Source organism: Pleurodeles waltl, chromosome 8 (genome assembly GCF_031143425.1).
Source record: "Pleurodeles waltl isolate 20211129_DDA chromosome 8, aPleWal1.hap1.20221129, whole genome shotgun sequence".
Classification (NCBI taxonomy): Eukaryota; Metazoa; Chordata; class Amphibia; order Caudata; family Salamandridae; genus Pleurodeles; species Pleurodeles waltl.
This window is the reverse complement of record NC_090447.1, coordinates 259177156-259191372: the sequence shown is the minus strand read 5'-3', so window position 1 is coordinate 259191372 and position 14217 is coordinate 259177156.

The window sequence follows — 14217 nt, the reverse complement described above, 5'->3', positions numbered from 1 at the left end:
ACTCACTCATACTGCAGCTGACAAAGTCTTGCAGCTTGTCCTCCCAATCTCCGATTTGCATACAAACTAATGCCAAAATTGCGAGCACTAACCAAAAACCAAAAAAAGACAAAAAACAATCCGTTGGTTTACTACAGGAGAGGTAACTCAATCGCTTCAGAAAACGTACGGATTTTTCACTGAAAGCTCTAGCTCTTGCAGCTACTCCTTCTTTCTCGGTCTCCCAGATTTGCAAGCAAAATTCAACCCTCAAATTTTACTCTCACCTGATCAAAGGGTCTGTCCTGATGCACATAGAACTCGCCAAATCTCAATCAAAATATTCTTTCACTCACTTTGACTCACACTCTGGCTTGTTGACCACGACCAATCAACCTACTAAACCAGACAGATTACAACATAAACCCAAGTGTCTCATACACTTTTTAATATACTCTGGAGTCTTAGACCACGCAGGGTCCGTACATCAACAACCACATGACAAAATATTTAAGCACGAAGTGCCACGACTTCCCTACTCTCACACTGCGGAGTACGCACACTCCTTCTACAACTTAATTTGGAGTACGCAAGCTCCCTAAAACCCTCACAAACCTCACAATTCACCTGCGATTTGCATAAGCTGTACAAGCGCAACCTACTTCATTCAGGCTGTCACTAGAATGCAGAGAACATCCTCAAACAATCATTAGTAAGATCCAGGATTCTGGGAAAGTCATTTCTGGGCAGGGGGAAAGTGTTCTCTCCTATTAGCATCATTGAAAAACGAAATCCAAATCTCAATAATATTGAACCTTCGCCTCTTTTTACCAACACCGTTAAGGCCTGTTATCCTGTACCGGACGTCTATGATAAGCTCCTAAGGAGCCGAACCATCAGTCTGCTACCATCTCTGTTAGCACGTCTGACCTTAATAGGTGAACTTACAAGGGGACGCGAATAGGTCGTTGAACCTTTTGACTCGAAATTAAGATGTTCTTACCATAGCTCCTGTACATGCAGATCAATAATCAATGATTAATACACCACATCAATAATCACTGATAATCAATAATGTTAATTATCAATAGAGTCAGTAATTATCATGCACCATGACCTTTCAGACATGAATAACCACCTTTTAGTAGGAGTTATAATATTTATTTCCCTAAATTAACAATGCTTAAGTCATGTAGATTAATCTCAAAATGAAACACGTATAGAAACAATACTGGCTGTCCAGAGCGGCTGAAGAATCGTAATCTAATCAAAGCTTGAACTACAACACATTCTAAGGTTATGGTGCAAATTAATAACAAACTGAGCTGTGTCAGAGTGATTACATACATTTAGTTTAGCAAAGAAAACCATCAAGCATTTTTCCCTATTTAGCAGAATTTCATTAGGGAGGATCCTTAACTAACTTCTGATTAGCATCAGCATGCTAGGCTTCATGCAAAACAATTTAGTAACATAAATTTGGAAAAACATTTAACTATGGCTCTATCAAAAACAGTGCAGTTGGTACCTAGAAAGAAAAAAAACAAGTATGCATAATAATCAACAGTCTGATTCATAATACCTATCCTCAACGTGGATCAGCAAGCAAAGTCAGTCTTTGTCCTCAGGACATCAGTCGATCAGCAAGGCTTCGAGATTCAGCATCAAGGTTCAGAAACACAAAGAGGGTCATTACAACATTGGCGGTAAAAGCCGCTTACTGCCGTGCAGAAGACCGCCAACACACCGCCGCGGAATTCCGCCACAGCTATTACGACCCACATCTCGAAATCCGCTAAAATTCAGACACCCACACAAGTCCGCCACACCAAAGGTCAGTGATAAACTGGCCAAAACCTCCACCGTCACGCCAACAGAAATACGCCCATGCTATCACAACCCACGAATCCACGCGCGGTCTTTCAACCGCGGTATTCCATTGGCGGTACACACCGCCGTGCTCAAAATACACACACACTTACAAAACACTACCACATTGGACAATTTAAAATACACACACCTGATACACATACACATACCACTCCCACACACCCAAAACAATATAAAACACACACCCACATCACCCACAAACCCCTACGACCACCATTACAGAGAGAAGGCCAGAGAGAGACACCACCATCCACAAACTAGCAGCCAGAGGCACACAACACCATCACCCACACAACTGCCACACACAAAACACCACACACCACTACATATCACCACACTTATCACCACACACACCACCCCACACATCACCTACACCACCCCATGGCACGGCAAAGACACCCCAGGTTCACAGAGGAGGAGCTCAGGGTCATGGTGGAGGAAATCGTCCAGGTAGAGCCACAGCTATTTGGATCCCAGGGTCAGCACACCTCCATAGCTAGGAAGATGGAGCTATGGCGAAGAATAGTGGACAGGGTCAACGCAGTGGGACAGCACCCAAGAAATCGGGATGACATCAGGAAGAGGTGGAACGACCTACGGGGGAAGGTGCGTTCCGTGGTCTCAAGACACCACATCGCGGAACAGCGGACTGGCGGCGGACCCCCACCTCCTCACCCACAACTAACAACATGGGAGGAGCAGGTCTTGGCTATTCTGCATCCTGAGGGCCTCGCAGGAGTCGGTGGAGGAATGGACTCTGGTAAGTCAAATCTTAACTATCATATCCCCCACCGTACCTGTATGCTATCACAGACCTCCTCCCTCGCCCCCTCCCCTATCACTCCAACTCCTCACAAGTGTACTAATAACACAAACCACCCATCCCAACACCAAGCCCTGCATGACAAAACAAAGCAGGGACACCCATCACTAAAGCATGCCCACTGCACATACCCATAACACCCCCCTCAACCATCATCACACAAGCCCCCACACAGGAATGCTAGCACTGGGGTACACAGTCACCCACCCATTGCACACCATGACACACACAGATGCAATAATCATGGTTTTACACCCCTGCAGGACCACTACCCAACGTCACCAGACAGGAGGGTCCAGACATCTCCACCCCACCCACTGAAGAGGCCCACAGTGATGACAGCAGCTCTGTCCAACTGGATCCAGATGACCAGCCCGGACCATCGTGGGCCTCGGGACAGTCGGTTCCCCTCACACAGGCACAGCCCACCACAGAACCTCCACCCTCTGGTAACACCAGCACAGCACCCACCCAGCGGGCCCATACCTCCGTCCCCAGGACACGTCAATCAGCTGTGTGTCCACCACTACAGGGAACCCAGGATAACCCACCACCCCAACAACAATAGGGACCTGGGGGCTGTGGCAGTGGGCACACGGTCCAGGGGACGGAGGCACAGGAACACAGGGGAACTGGGAGGGCTGCCGTGCGACAGGGGACGGACAGGCCAAGGGAACCCACTCTCCATGAGGCCCTCTCCTCCATCATGGGAGCATACCACCACTCCCAGGAGACGATGGCAACAGTCCTGGCCAAGTTTCAGGAGACCCAGCGCATGCAGGAGGAACAGTATTTGGGGTTCAGGGAGGAACTCAGAACCATCAGCTCCACCCTGGGCACCATCGTAGGGGTGCTGAAGGAAATACTTAACACCAGGAGGGACACTGTGGCACTCCAAGGGGCCCCTGACACTAGCATGGACGATGAACTGCCCACCACCTCCGCCGCCGCTAGTGGACAGGAGTCACCGCCACAGGACCACCACACCAGCACTCCACCCCCTGCAGACGGAGAACCACCCCGCAAGCGGTCCCTGAGATCCAGGAACAAGACAGAGTATGATGCCAAGACCCCCGCCAAGAAATGAGACCACCCTGATTGTCATCCTACTGTCCCACCTTGTAACCCTGTCCATATTGCAACTGCCCCAGCTCCAATTCCTATGCCCATATGGGCAATGCACCTGTGAGACTAATAGACTGGACTCTGCCATGGACATTCCTCCACCATCACCCCTCACCATTTTACAACCCCCTCCAATATTTAGCACTTCAATAAACACCCTTGAAGCACAAAACAATCTGGAGTCAGTCTGTGATTTCTAAAATGTGTATTAGCAATGACAGTGACAAAATGCGTTTTCAAATGTAATGTCAACATACCTATGTCACACATCTCAAGTCCATGAGGAATCTAAGCAGATGACACACGTTGGAAACCACACCTGTGAAACCGTAAGGGAAATGTACAACTCAGTGACCATATACTGGTTGAAATCGACAGACAGGATAGAGGGAGAAGTGGGAAAGCACTTGTAGTAGGCAGGAATGTTTTCTCACCTGTGTGTCACTGGAAATATTGCTGGATAACTGAGTCCCTGTTGTCAATGTCTTCTTCCTCTGCTTCCTCCTCATCACTGTGCACAGGCTCCACAGCTGCCACAACACCGTCATCTATACCATCCTCCTGCAGAAAAGGCACCTGTCGTCGCAAAGCCAAGTTGTGAAGAATACAGCAGGCCACGATGATCTGGCACACCTTCTTTGGTGAGTAGAATAGGGAACCACCTGTCATATGGAGGCACCTGAACCTGGCCTTCAGGAGGCCGAAGGTGCATTCGATCACCCTCCTAGTCCGCCCATGGGCCTCATTGTAGCGTTCCTCTGCCCTGATCCTGGGATTCCTCACTGGGGTCAGTAGCCATGACAGGTTGGGGTAATCAGAGTCCCCTAATAGCCACACATGGTGCCTCTGGAGTTGACCCATCACATAAGGGATGCTGCTATTCCGCAGGATGTAGGCGTCATGCACAGAGCCAGGGAACATAGCATTTACCTGGGAGATGTACTGGTCTGCCAAACATACCATCTGTACATTCATCGAATGATAACTCTTCCGGTTCCTGTACACCTGTTCACTCCTGTGGGGGGGGACCAGAGCTACATGGGTCCCATCAATGGCACCTATGATGTTGGGGATATGTACAAGGGCATAGAAGTCACCTTTAACTATAGGCAAGTCCTGCACCTGAGGGAAAACGATGTAGCTCCGCATGTGTTTCAGCAGGGCAGACAACACTCTGGACAACACGTTGGAAAACATAGCTGGGACATCCCTGATGCCATGGCCACTGTTGTTTGAAATGACCCACTTGCAAGGAAATCGAGCACTGATAGCACCTGCACTTGAGGGGGGATTCCCGAGGGATGGCGGATTGCTGACATCAGGTCAGGCTCCAACTGGGCACACAGTTCCTGGATTGTGGCACGGTCAAACCTGTAGGTGATTATCAAATGTCTTGCCTCCATTGTCGACAGGTCCACCAGCGGTCGGTACACCGGAGGATTCCGCCATCTCCTCACATGTCCCAGCGGACGGTGCCTAGGAAGGACAACAGCGACCACAGAGTCAAACAACTCAGAGGTATGTACCCACAGTCTACACCGAACACCATTCATACACAAAATGTGGCCTGTATTTGTGTTGTGAGACAAGGCCTAGGTCTGTGTGACGCAGTTGGTAATTAGGCCATGTGGGCCCCTGAAATGGCCGGTGCCTGACCTCTAAAGTGGGACAATGGGATGTGAGGTAACTGCGCTGGCGTTGTACAACGTTGCGGTAGGCGGTCGAGGACCGCGGCGCAATGCTGCATTGGTTAACATTGGACCCTATGGGTCCCAGGAGCCAATGACGATGTACGCCGGCGGTGATGGTACGCACCGCCGCGGACGTGACTGCCGCAGACGTGACAGCCATTTTCTATCTGTTCAATCACTCGATACCTGATCTTCGACAGGAGAGGACCTACACTGCAAGTGCTGCTGTGACCTCGGTCTGGAAGAGACAATGGCTCGTGCGTCTGGGGAAAGGACCCCTGCCTTCACTGCAGAGGAGTTGGAGAAGCTCGTGGACGGGGTCCTCCCCCAGTACATGCTACTCTACGGTCCTCCAGACCAACAGGTAAGTACACAGGGAGCACGTTGTATGGGCTATGCCTGTGTGGAGAGGGCTGGTTGTAAGAAGGAAGGGGGCAGAGTGCTGCGTGCATGAAAGACGGTGGGTGCATGTGCCACATGGCAAGGGTAGGGATGTGGGCCACTTACTTTGACGGCGCAGTTGGTAATGACTTCTCTTCTTTTCCTGTACATTTCATGTAGGTCAGCACCTACCAGAAGAAGGATATTTGGCATGCCATCGCCAAGGACGTCCAGACCATGGGGGTCCACCACAGACGGAGCACCCACTGCCGGAAGAGATGGGAGGACATTCGCCACTGGAGCAAGAAGACGGCGGAGGCTCAGCTGGGGATGGCCTCCCAACGTGGGAGGGGTGCCCGTCGAACCATGACCCCCCTGATGTTCTGGATCCTGGTGGTGGCCTACCCTGAGTTGGATTGGCGCTTGAGGGCATCACAGCAGACACAAGGGGGTGAGTACAACATCATTCAGCGAACTTTGTGCGCAGTGAAGGTGTCTGGGTGGGGGAGGAGGGCTGTGGGTTTCCCTAGGCCAGGGCGAGTTCCGTAGGCTAGGCCCCTCCATAATGCAGGCCATGTGGCACCCCACCCCACCTCTGTAGAGTGCCAAGTACAGGTATTCATGCCCCTGTGTCATCTATGTGTGCAGATGTCGTCCATAGCCATGTAGGCCATATCCCAAGAATTGCATCTGTAGAGCCCAACAGCGCGATGTAGTGCAGGGGGCTACTGTGTCTGTATTGTCCGCCAACGGTAGCGGTAAGCCGTGCACTCAACCTGTCTTTCTTCTGTCGTCCCCCCCCTTTTTGTGGTCTCCCTGTTCTTGTGTGCATCAGCATCATCAGGCGGAGGTACAGTGGCACCGGAGCACGAGGGAGCTGCATCCCACATGGCCATGGAGGGCCACACCACGGACGCAGAATACACCAGTGGGACGGAGGGCGAGGGGAGCACCACGGCGGTCACAGGATCTGCAACCAGCGACATGGACTCGTCCTCCGATGGGAGCTCCCTTGTGGTGGTGGCAAAATCTGTGCCCCCCACTTCTACAGGTACAGCCGCCACCCCCCTACCAGCACCGCCCTCCCAGCAGCCCCTCAGCGTGTGCCCCGTGCCCGCTCACCCAGGAGGGTGGGCATCACCTTCGCCCCAGGCACCTCAGCCCCTGCCCCTGTCACCTCTGCTGCCCTCAGTGAGGAGGCCATTGACCTCCTCAGGTCCCTCACTGTTGGTCAGTCTACCATTTAGAATGCCATCCAGGGTGTAGAAAGGGAATTGCAACACACAAATGCATTCCTGGAGGGCATTCATTCTGGTCAGGCTGCCCTTCATTGAACTCTGCAAACTCTGGCCTCAGCACTGATGGCAGCCATTGTCCCTGTATCTAGCCTCCCCCCTCCAACTTCCTCCACCCAGACCCAATCCCCTGTACCCCAGCCTATCCCAAGCACACCATCAGACCAGCCTGCACACACCTCACCACACAAGGGAGGTTCAGGCAAAAATAAGGACCACACATCCCACAGGCACTCACGCAAGCATCACACACATACAGACACACCAACATCCACTGCCTCCACTGTGTCCCCCTCCTCCTTGTCTCCCTCCTCCCTCCCAGTCTCGTCTACACTCACACCTGCATGCACTACCACTACAGCCACTACGTCCCGCACCAGCACCCACCACCACACCCCGCTCACGTGCAATCACCACCCCACTACCATTTACACGTCCCCTGTGTCCTCTCCCAGTGTGTCTGTGACGCCCCCTCCGAAAATACACAAACGCAGGCACACACCCACCCAACAGCCATCCACCTCACAACAGCCTCCAGCCCATGCACCTGCACCCAAATCGACAAAAGTTACACCTCCTACAACCACCACCTCTTCCTCCACTCCCAAACCCCCTCCATCTACCCGTCCCAGTGTCTCCCAAAAACTTTTCCTGGCCCCCCTTAACCTATTTCCCACCACCCCCCCCTTCCGACTCATAGCTCCCGTACTAGCACCTCAGCCAAAAAATCCCCGGGACCAGTGGTGCCTGTTGTTACAAGTATGTGGAGTGCACCGGCCACCAGGCCAGCCAGTGTGGCACGGAGCCATAGCACAGCCAGTCCCCCCCCTGTGAAGCACCAGAAGTTGGACAGTGCCCGGCGGGAGAGGGGGAAGACTCCAGCCAGCAAAGCCACTCACAAGGGTCCCAGGGGGAGTGTCGACTCAGCTGTGACTCCTCCTAAGATGGGGAAGGGGCAGAAGAAATCTCCAAAGTCTGGGAGGAGCAGCACGGCGGAGAAGACCGCCATCATCCCCGCTGCCCAGGAGGCCACGCCAGCCCCATCGTCACTGGCCAGGAGGCCACCACCAGAGTCACTGCCCAGGAGGCCAGCCCCATCATCACTGGCCAGGAGGCCAGCCCCATCGTCACTGGCCAGGAGGCCACCGCCAGCCACAGCCCAGCTGGCCAGGAGGGCCCTGCAAGCCACCGCCCAGCTGACCCATGAAGGACCGCCAGCCACAGCCTTGCTGGGCAATGAAGGACCGCCTTGGCAAGGACTGCTGAACAGGGCAAAGACCGCCATGGAATGCACCGCTGATTAGGTCTGACACTGGCAACGCAAGCACCACTGAACAGGCCAGGGACCGCTGAACAGGGCAAAGACCGCCATGGAATGCACCGCTGATCAGGTCTGACACTGGCAACTCAAGCACCGCTGATCAGGCCAGAGACCGCTGAACAGGGCAAAGACTGCCATGGAATGCACCGCTAGCCCATTTGCGGCAGGGGCAGTGACGCAAGTGGGACCGTCACGGGGTGTGTGCTGCACTCTGGGCACCACTCCCCCTCCAGAACCAGTGGAGACTTGCATCCACTCCGTCTGTCCTGCACAGGATGAAGCACTCTGGGCACCAGTCCCCCTCCAGAACCAGTGGAGACTTGCATCCACTCCGTCTGTCCTGCACATGATGAAGCACTCTGGGCACAAAGCTCCCTCCAGAACCAGTGGAGACTTGCATCCACTCCGTCTGTCCTGCACAGGATGAAGCACTCTGGGCACAAAGCCCCCTCCAGAACCAGTGGAGACTGTTATCCACTTGAGAGACTGTGGCTTTGCACTCCCCAGGATGGTACAGTGGGCAACCCACCCACTGCAGAGACTTGAGAGACTGTGGCTTTGCACTCCCCAGGATGGTACAGTGGGCAACCCACCCACTGCAGAGACTTGAGAGACTGTGGCTTTGCACTCCCCAGGATACATAATTGGGCATGGAGCCCCCTCGTGGGTCTGGCGTGGTGCACTCATCCGGCTGAGGTGCGTCCCCTTCCCTTCCCCCTGAGGTGCCTGTTGTATTTCTATCTGATGCCCCTGCAGTGTTCTCTCCGTTTTGATCGGGTATCTTCTGTGGGCCTCGCCCATGCATTTTGGGCCCAGTGGTCCACGGACAATGAATGGTGCAATACCTGCACTACTAATTGTGGTGTATATTTTGTTTAATGTGTATATATAAATGTATATATTTGCTTACTGTATTTTGATATATTACAATGGTTCAACTCATTTCCTTTTGTCGTTGCATTCTTCCGGGGGGGTCGGGGGTTGTTACTGTAATGTGTAGATATGCATTGGTGTGTGTGTTGTAGTGGGTGAGGGTCGGGGTGGGGGTTGGGATATTGGTTGTGTGTGTCACTGTGTTTTTGTCTCCCCCTCCCCTATGTCGTAGGTGCAGTACTCACCGTGGCGTTGATGATCCTCGTATAGGAGCAGGAAGACTAAAGCTGGCAGAATATGGAGTTCCGGCTCCATGGTGCCCTCCTTCCTCGTGGAGTGTGTAGAGGTGAGCGTTTTCCCTTTGAAATGCCCGTTTCCGCCGTGTTTTTATCCACTGTGAATCTGCCCCGGAAAAGGTGGCAGATTGTTAGGTTGTGATACTGTGGGCGGTACATTGTCCTCCGCCTGTCTGTTGGCGGTGACCGCCGCGCTGTTTGTCTGTACCGCCGTGGCAGTCTGAGTGTTAAAGTGGCTGTCTTTGTTGGCGGTTTCCGCCACGGTCATAATTCCAATTTTTTTACCACCGGCCTGTTGGCGGTTTTACCGCTGCTTTAACACCGTCCGCCAGGGTTGTAATGACCACCAAAGTCTTTAAGTATGTCTCTTGTGAAGACGCAAAACAGGCAAGAATGAGTTTTCCCCTTCAGTGCAGTTATGTTAAATTAAAACAACTAAAACTATGTCCCAAACCCCTATTGGTTGATTAATCGCATGTTTGCACATTGTCCAATAAAACTAAAACTCCAAATCTATGAATTCTACTATTACTCCGTTCACATCGTCGAGTGGTTGTCTTGCAATGTCCTCATCATTCGGCTTGTCAGGTAACAATATTGTTGCAGCTTCCAGTCCAGTTAGTGTCTTCATTGTTCTCCTCATGAGAAAGTCAGTCTCACACACATTACACATAAAATGTTACATTAGCAGGAACAGCATCTTCTAGCAATCAGTTCTCATGAAAAACCTGCAGTTATAAGCACATTTAAACATTGCAAATGGAAACTCACAGTTTAACTCTCTAGGACAGCCATTTATGAAACGCTAAGAAACACAGCTTTTGACATGAGGCCTGGCAAGTAGGCCAAGAACTTTGCTAAGGTAAGGCTTACAATTAATCAAGCTATGACACAATACATAACCCTTAATATGACATATTACTACATTAGTCATGCATATATTCAGTATTTCACATTAATATTTATTAGAAAATACACTTCGTGAACAGTGGCGGCCACTCATCGTAATCACATTTTCAAATGTGTTCATTATTTTTCTACTTTATTATATTTTCTACGCAAATCAATTATTCAGAATACATGAACACTCATTAATAATTTTTATGAATACACCTGCGCTAGCAGTAGTAAGCATCTCCTGCAGGATCGGCCCGATCCATCCTTCATCTGCTGAAGAAATTCATTCTCCAGATTCTTCAGGGCAGCGAGACAGCTCTGCCTTCCAGGTCGTATTCCAAGTGATGTCCCTCAGCTCTGGGCAGCTAACTGTCTGATAGACACCAGTTTTGGTTGCACAGCCGACCTCTGGGTACTCCAAGGAGCATCCCTTTCCTAATGAAAAAAAAAACTTAGAACTGGCACAACATGTGGGTCAGCAGGGGATGTGGAATATCTCTCTGCATTTTTAGAATGAGTTTGAGTTGGTCTGTTCTAGGCTGTCTTCACAGGAAAGCTTTTGTGTAGAGAAGCAGGGTCATCCCCACTTAAGATAATCCACAACAGCAGCACAAAGAGCTGTGACATTTCTGCACCTGGCTATCAGCACCCACTCCGAACAGTGATCAGAAAAAAGGCAAAAGGCTGGCCTGCCCTACAGGACCCTACACACACAGAAGAAAAGACTGCAGTTGCACCCTTCACCCCCTCCAAATGGCAGTGCAAAGGAAGACTAAAGAGTAGGTACTTGCAGCAAAATGACCTAATCAAATTTCTAAAAAGAACCCTGACTCCTCTTTCTCTACTCAGCCTCTAGGTCTCCTCCGTCCACCTTCAGTAATGTCAGCAATACACTTCCCCTATCTGGTAAAGAAATCTCACCTTCATCCTGTGCACATGTAAAGGCTAGAGGCTTCCACAGTTGAACCCATACGTCTCCGTTACTCTGGTTCACACGTACCTACAATGTATGTATTACGCAGGTCACACACATACATACATGCAAATATTCATTAGGCCTTTCGTGCTACAACCTGGGTTTGGGAATAGCACTGGAATTTTAGTTGAGTTATCCGGTAGGCCTTCACTTTTGTGAAAGATAAAAAAGCCCGGTTATAATAACTGGCTCTCAAAACACCTTATGCTGTTACCACCCCTCTACATGCTAAATCCATGAAGTGATAGTAGCCTACTGTCAAACAAATGACAAGACGCCTTGTGCTTTCCACATCCAGGACCTCACTCATGTCAAGGGACAGGCCTATATCTGAAAATCCACACTATATTAGCATGAGGCTGGGGCAAACATCAAGGATATCAGATACTTACAGTTGTGCTGTGCTGTTTTGAAGTAGTTCACCGCTTCTTTGACATATATATCCAGATTCAAATTTGCAGCAACAGCTGTCTGTGCACACTCTATTAGTGTATTGCAGCAGGCAGTTTTCAGAAGGGCAATAGAGAGGCCTTTTTATTTTATGATCTTCTAGCACTTTCATGTTTTAAAAAAACCCTTAAAATAAATTGTGTTCCATTGTCAGAAAAAGGGTATTAAGAGCATCTTCTGTAACAAATCTGCAATCACTTCATCTGTGGTAGCACTATTTACAAAAGCATAATATATCCATAAAGCAATAATAGCACATCAAGAAAATAAGTGCTGGAACCTGTTCAGGGGCCCTGGGGCAAATGGGGGCTACTGAGCCTCAGCCATAGGGGCTGCAGTAGTTTGACTCTGATGTCATGTGGTCCTTCCAACTTCGGCTGTACATCCTGGGCCAAGAATAACATCTTCTTCTCTTGACACTCAGCAGTAGTGGTGAGGGGCAGTCACTGATTCCTCCGTCAAAATTCAACAGTCGTTCAGCAGCACTATAATTGATTATCCAACCCAGTGGCTGTCTTTTATAAAAATAAAAAGTACTTTAAGATACCCAATAATGAAATACTGCACACTATAAATGAATCATTTATCAACTGGTGTAGGGGCACTGAACAAAGCTTCAAGATCCTCTTCTCTTACTAGGTGTAGGGTATGGTGTAGCAGCTTCAAGGCAGGGGAACATAGCTATACGCCATTCAGGGAACATTCCAACCTCAACAATAAAGTATCAACAATGAGGCATGTTGCAAGCCTTTTCCACAGCTTTCCATGAAATTGGGCTGATGGCTTCTTTTGAAACCTTCCAATATTTGTCTGGAAGAGGGCATACTGTGCATTTATTCAGATACATATTCCCACTGGCATTGATTGCAGGTCACCAGTAACATTTTCATAGAAGCTCCTTGGTTGTGGTTGCTACTGGATGCGCAGTGTCAGCAATTTTTATTAGTTTATCTCTTAACGCTTCAGATGGTACAAATAAGCCAGGCCTAACTGTTAGAAATTGGGTTCATAGTTGACAGAGGTGTGAACCCTGTCCAAGCAGGAACCACCATCCTAGTTAGGGTAAGTCAGGTAGACACCATGAATTAACCTGTGCTCACCCTCTGGTAGCTTGGCATAGGACAGGCAGGCTTAATTTAGGAGGTAATGTGTAAAATATTTGTGCAACACTTAAAACAGTAAAATAGTGAAAATAGCTTCTAAAAATAATGCACACCAGGTTAGAAAATAAGGGCTTAATCGAATACAAAAGACAAGACCAAAGTGGCAAAAATCTAATAAATAGAAGTTAAGATATAACATTTTAAAGAATGTCTTCAAATATAGTGCTTAGATACTGAAAGTGCCAAACTGGGCTATCTGTTCGCTCTAGTCTGAGGTAAACCCAAAAGTTCAGGCCCCCCTGCAATGAAGCGTAGGCTGGCTACAGGAACCAATCTTGTCAGGCTGAAAAAGTACCTTGTATGGGGGGTTGCGTTGACGTCAAGGTTCTGATGAGAGAAGCAGAGGGGACAATGCCAAGGCGATGCATCATTTGTAATCCACACAGTTAGGGATGCTTCTTTGTCAAGTGGCGCAGTCTTCAATGCAATGTCCTCGCGTAGTGGTGCGGTGTTAAACCCTTTGTGATGAAGGCAATGCGTCGCCCTCGAGCTGCGTAGCCGGCAATGAGAAGGCAAGGCATTGGGACTGAGGGTGATGCATCGGTTTCAAGCCACACAATTGTTGCTTCTATGTCTTTGCGTTCAGCAGCAACAGTGATGCATCGCCATCGAGGGACGATGAGATGGTTCCCATCGGCCCAGTGACAGCGATGCATGGATTTATGTAGAGACACCTGTAGAACCCACTTTCAAAGGCCAAGGACCTCAGGGACATCACTTGGTAGGGTGCAGGGTGGGACCCACAGGTAGCAGAGTCCAGACATTGTAGCAGAGTTGAGTGAAGTCTTTGAAGTCCCTGAGACTTCATAACAGGAGGCAAGCCAGCAAGCCCTTGGAGTCACTTTGGTTCTGGGGGTGTAGAACAGCAGGCTTGTCCTTGTCATTCCCAGGCAAGGAGGGCAGCTGGGCAGGCAGAGCAGGAGTCCAGCAAAGGGCTGCAGAGTCCAACAGTGTGACATTTTCTTCAACAGCACAGCAGTCCTTCCTCCTCTCAGAATGCCCTCAGGTCCAGAAGTGTACTCTTCCTCCTTCTCTGGGCCACTACCCTCTGGGGTGT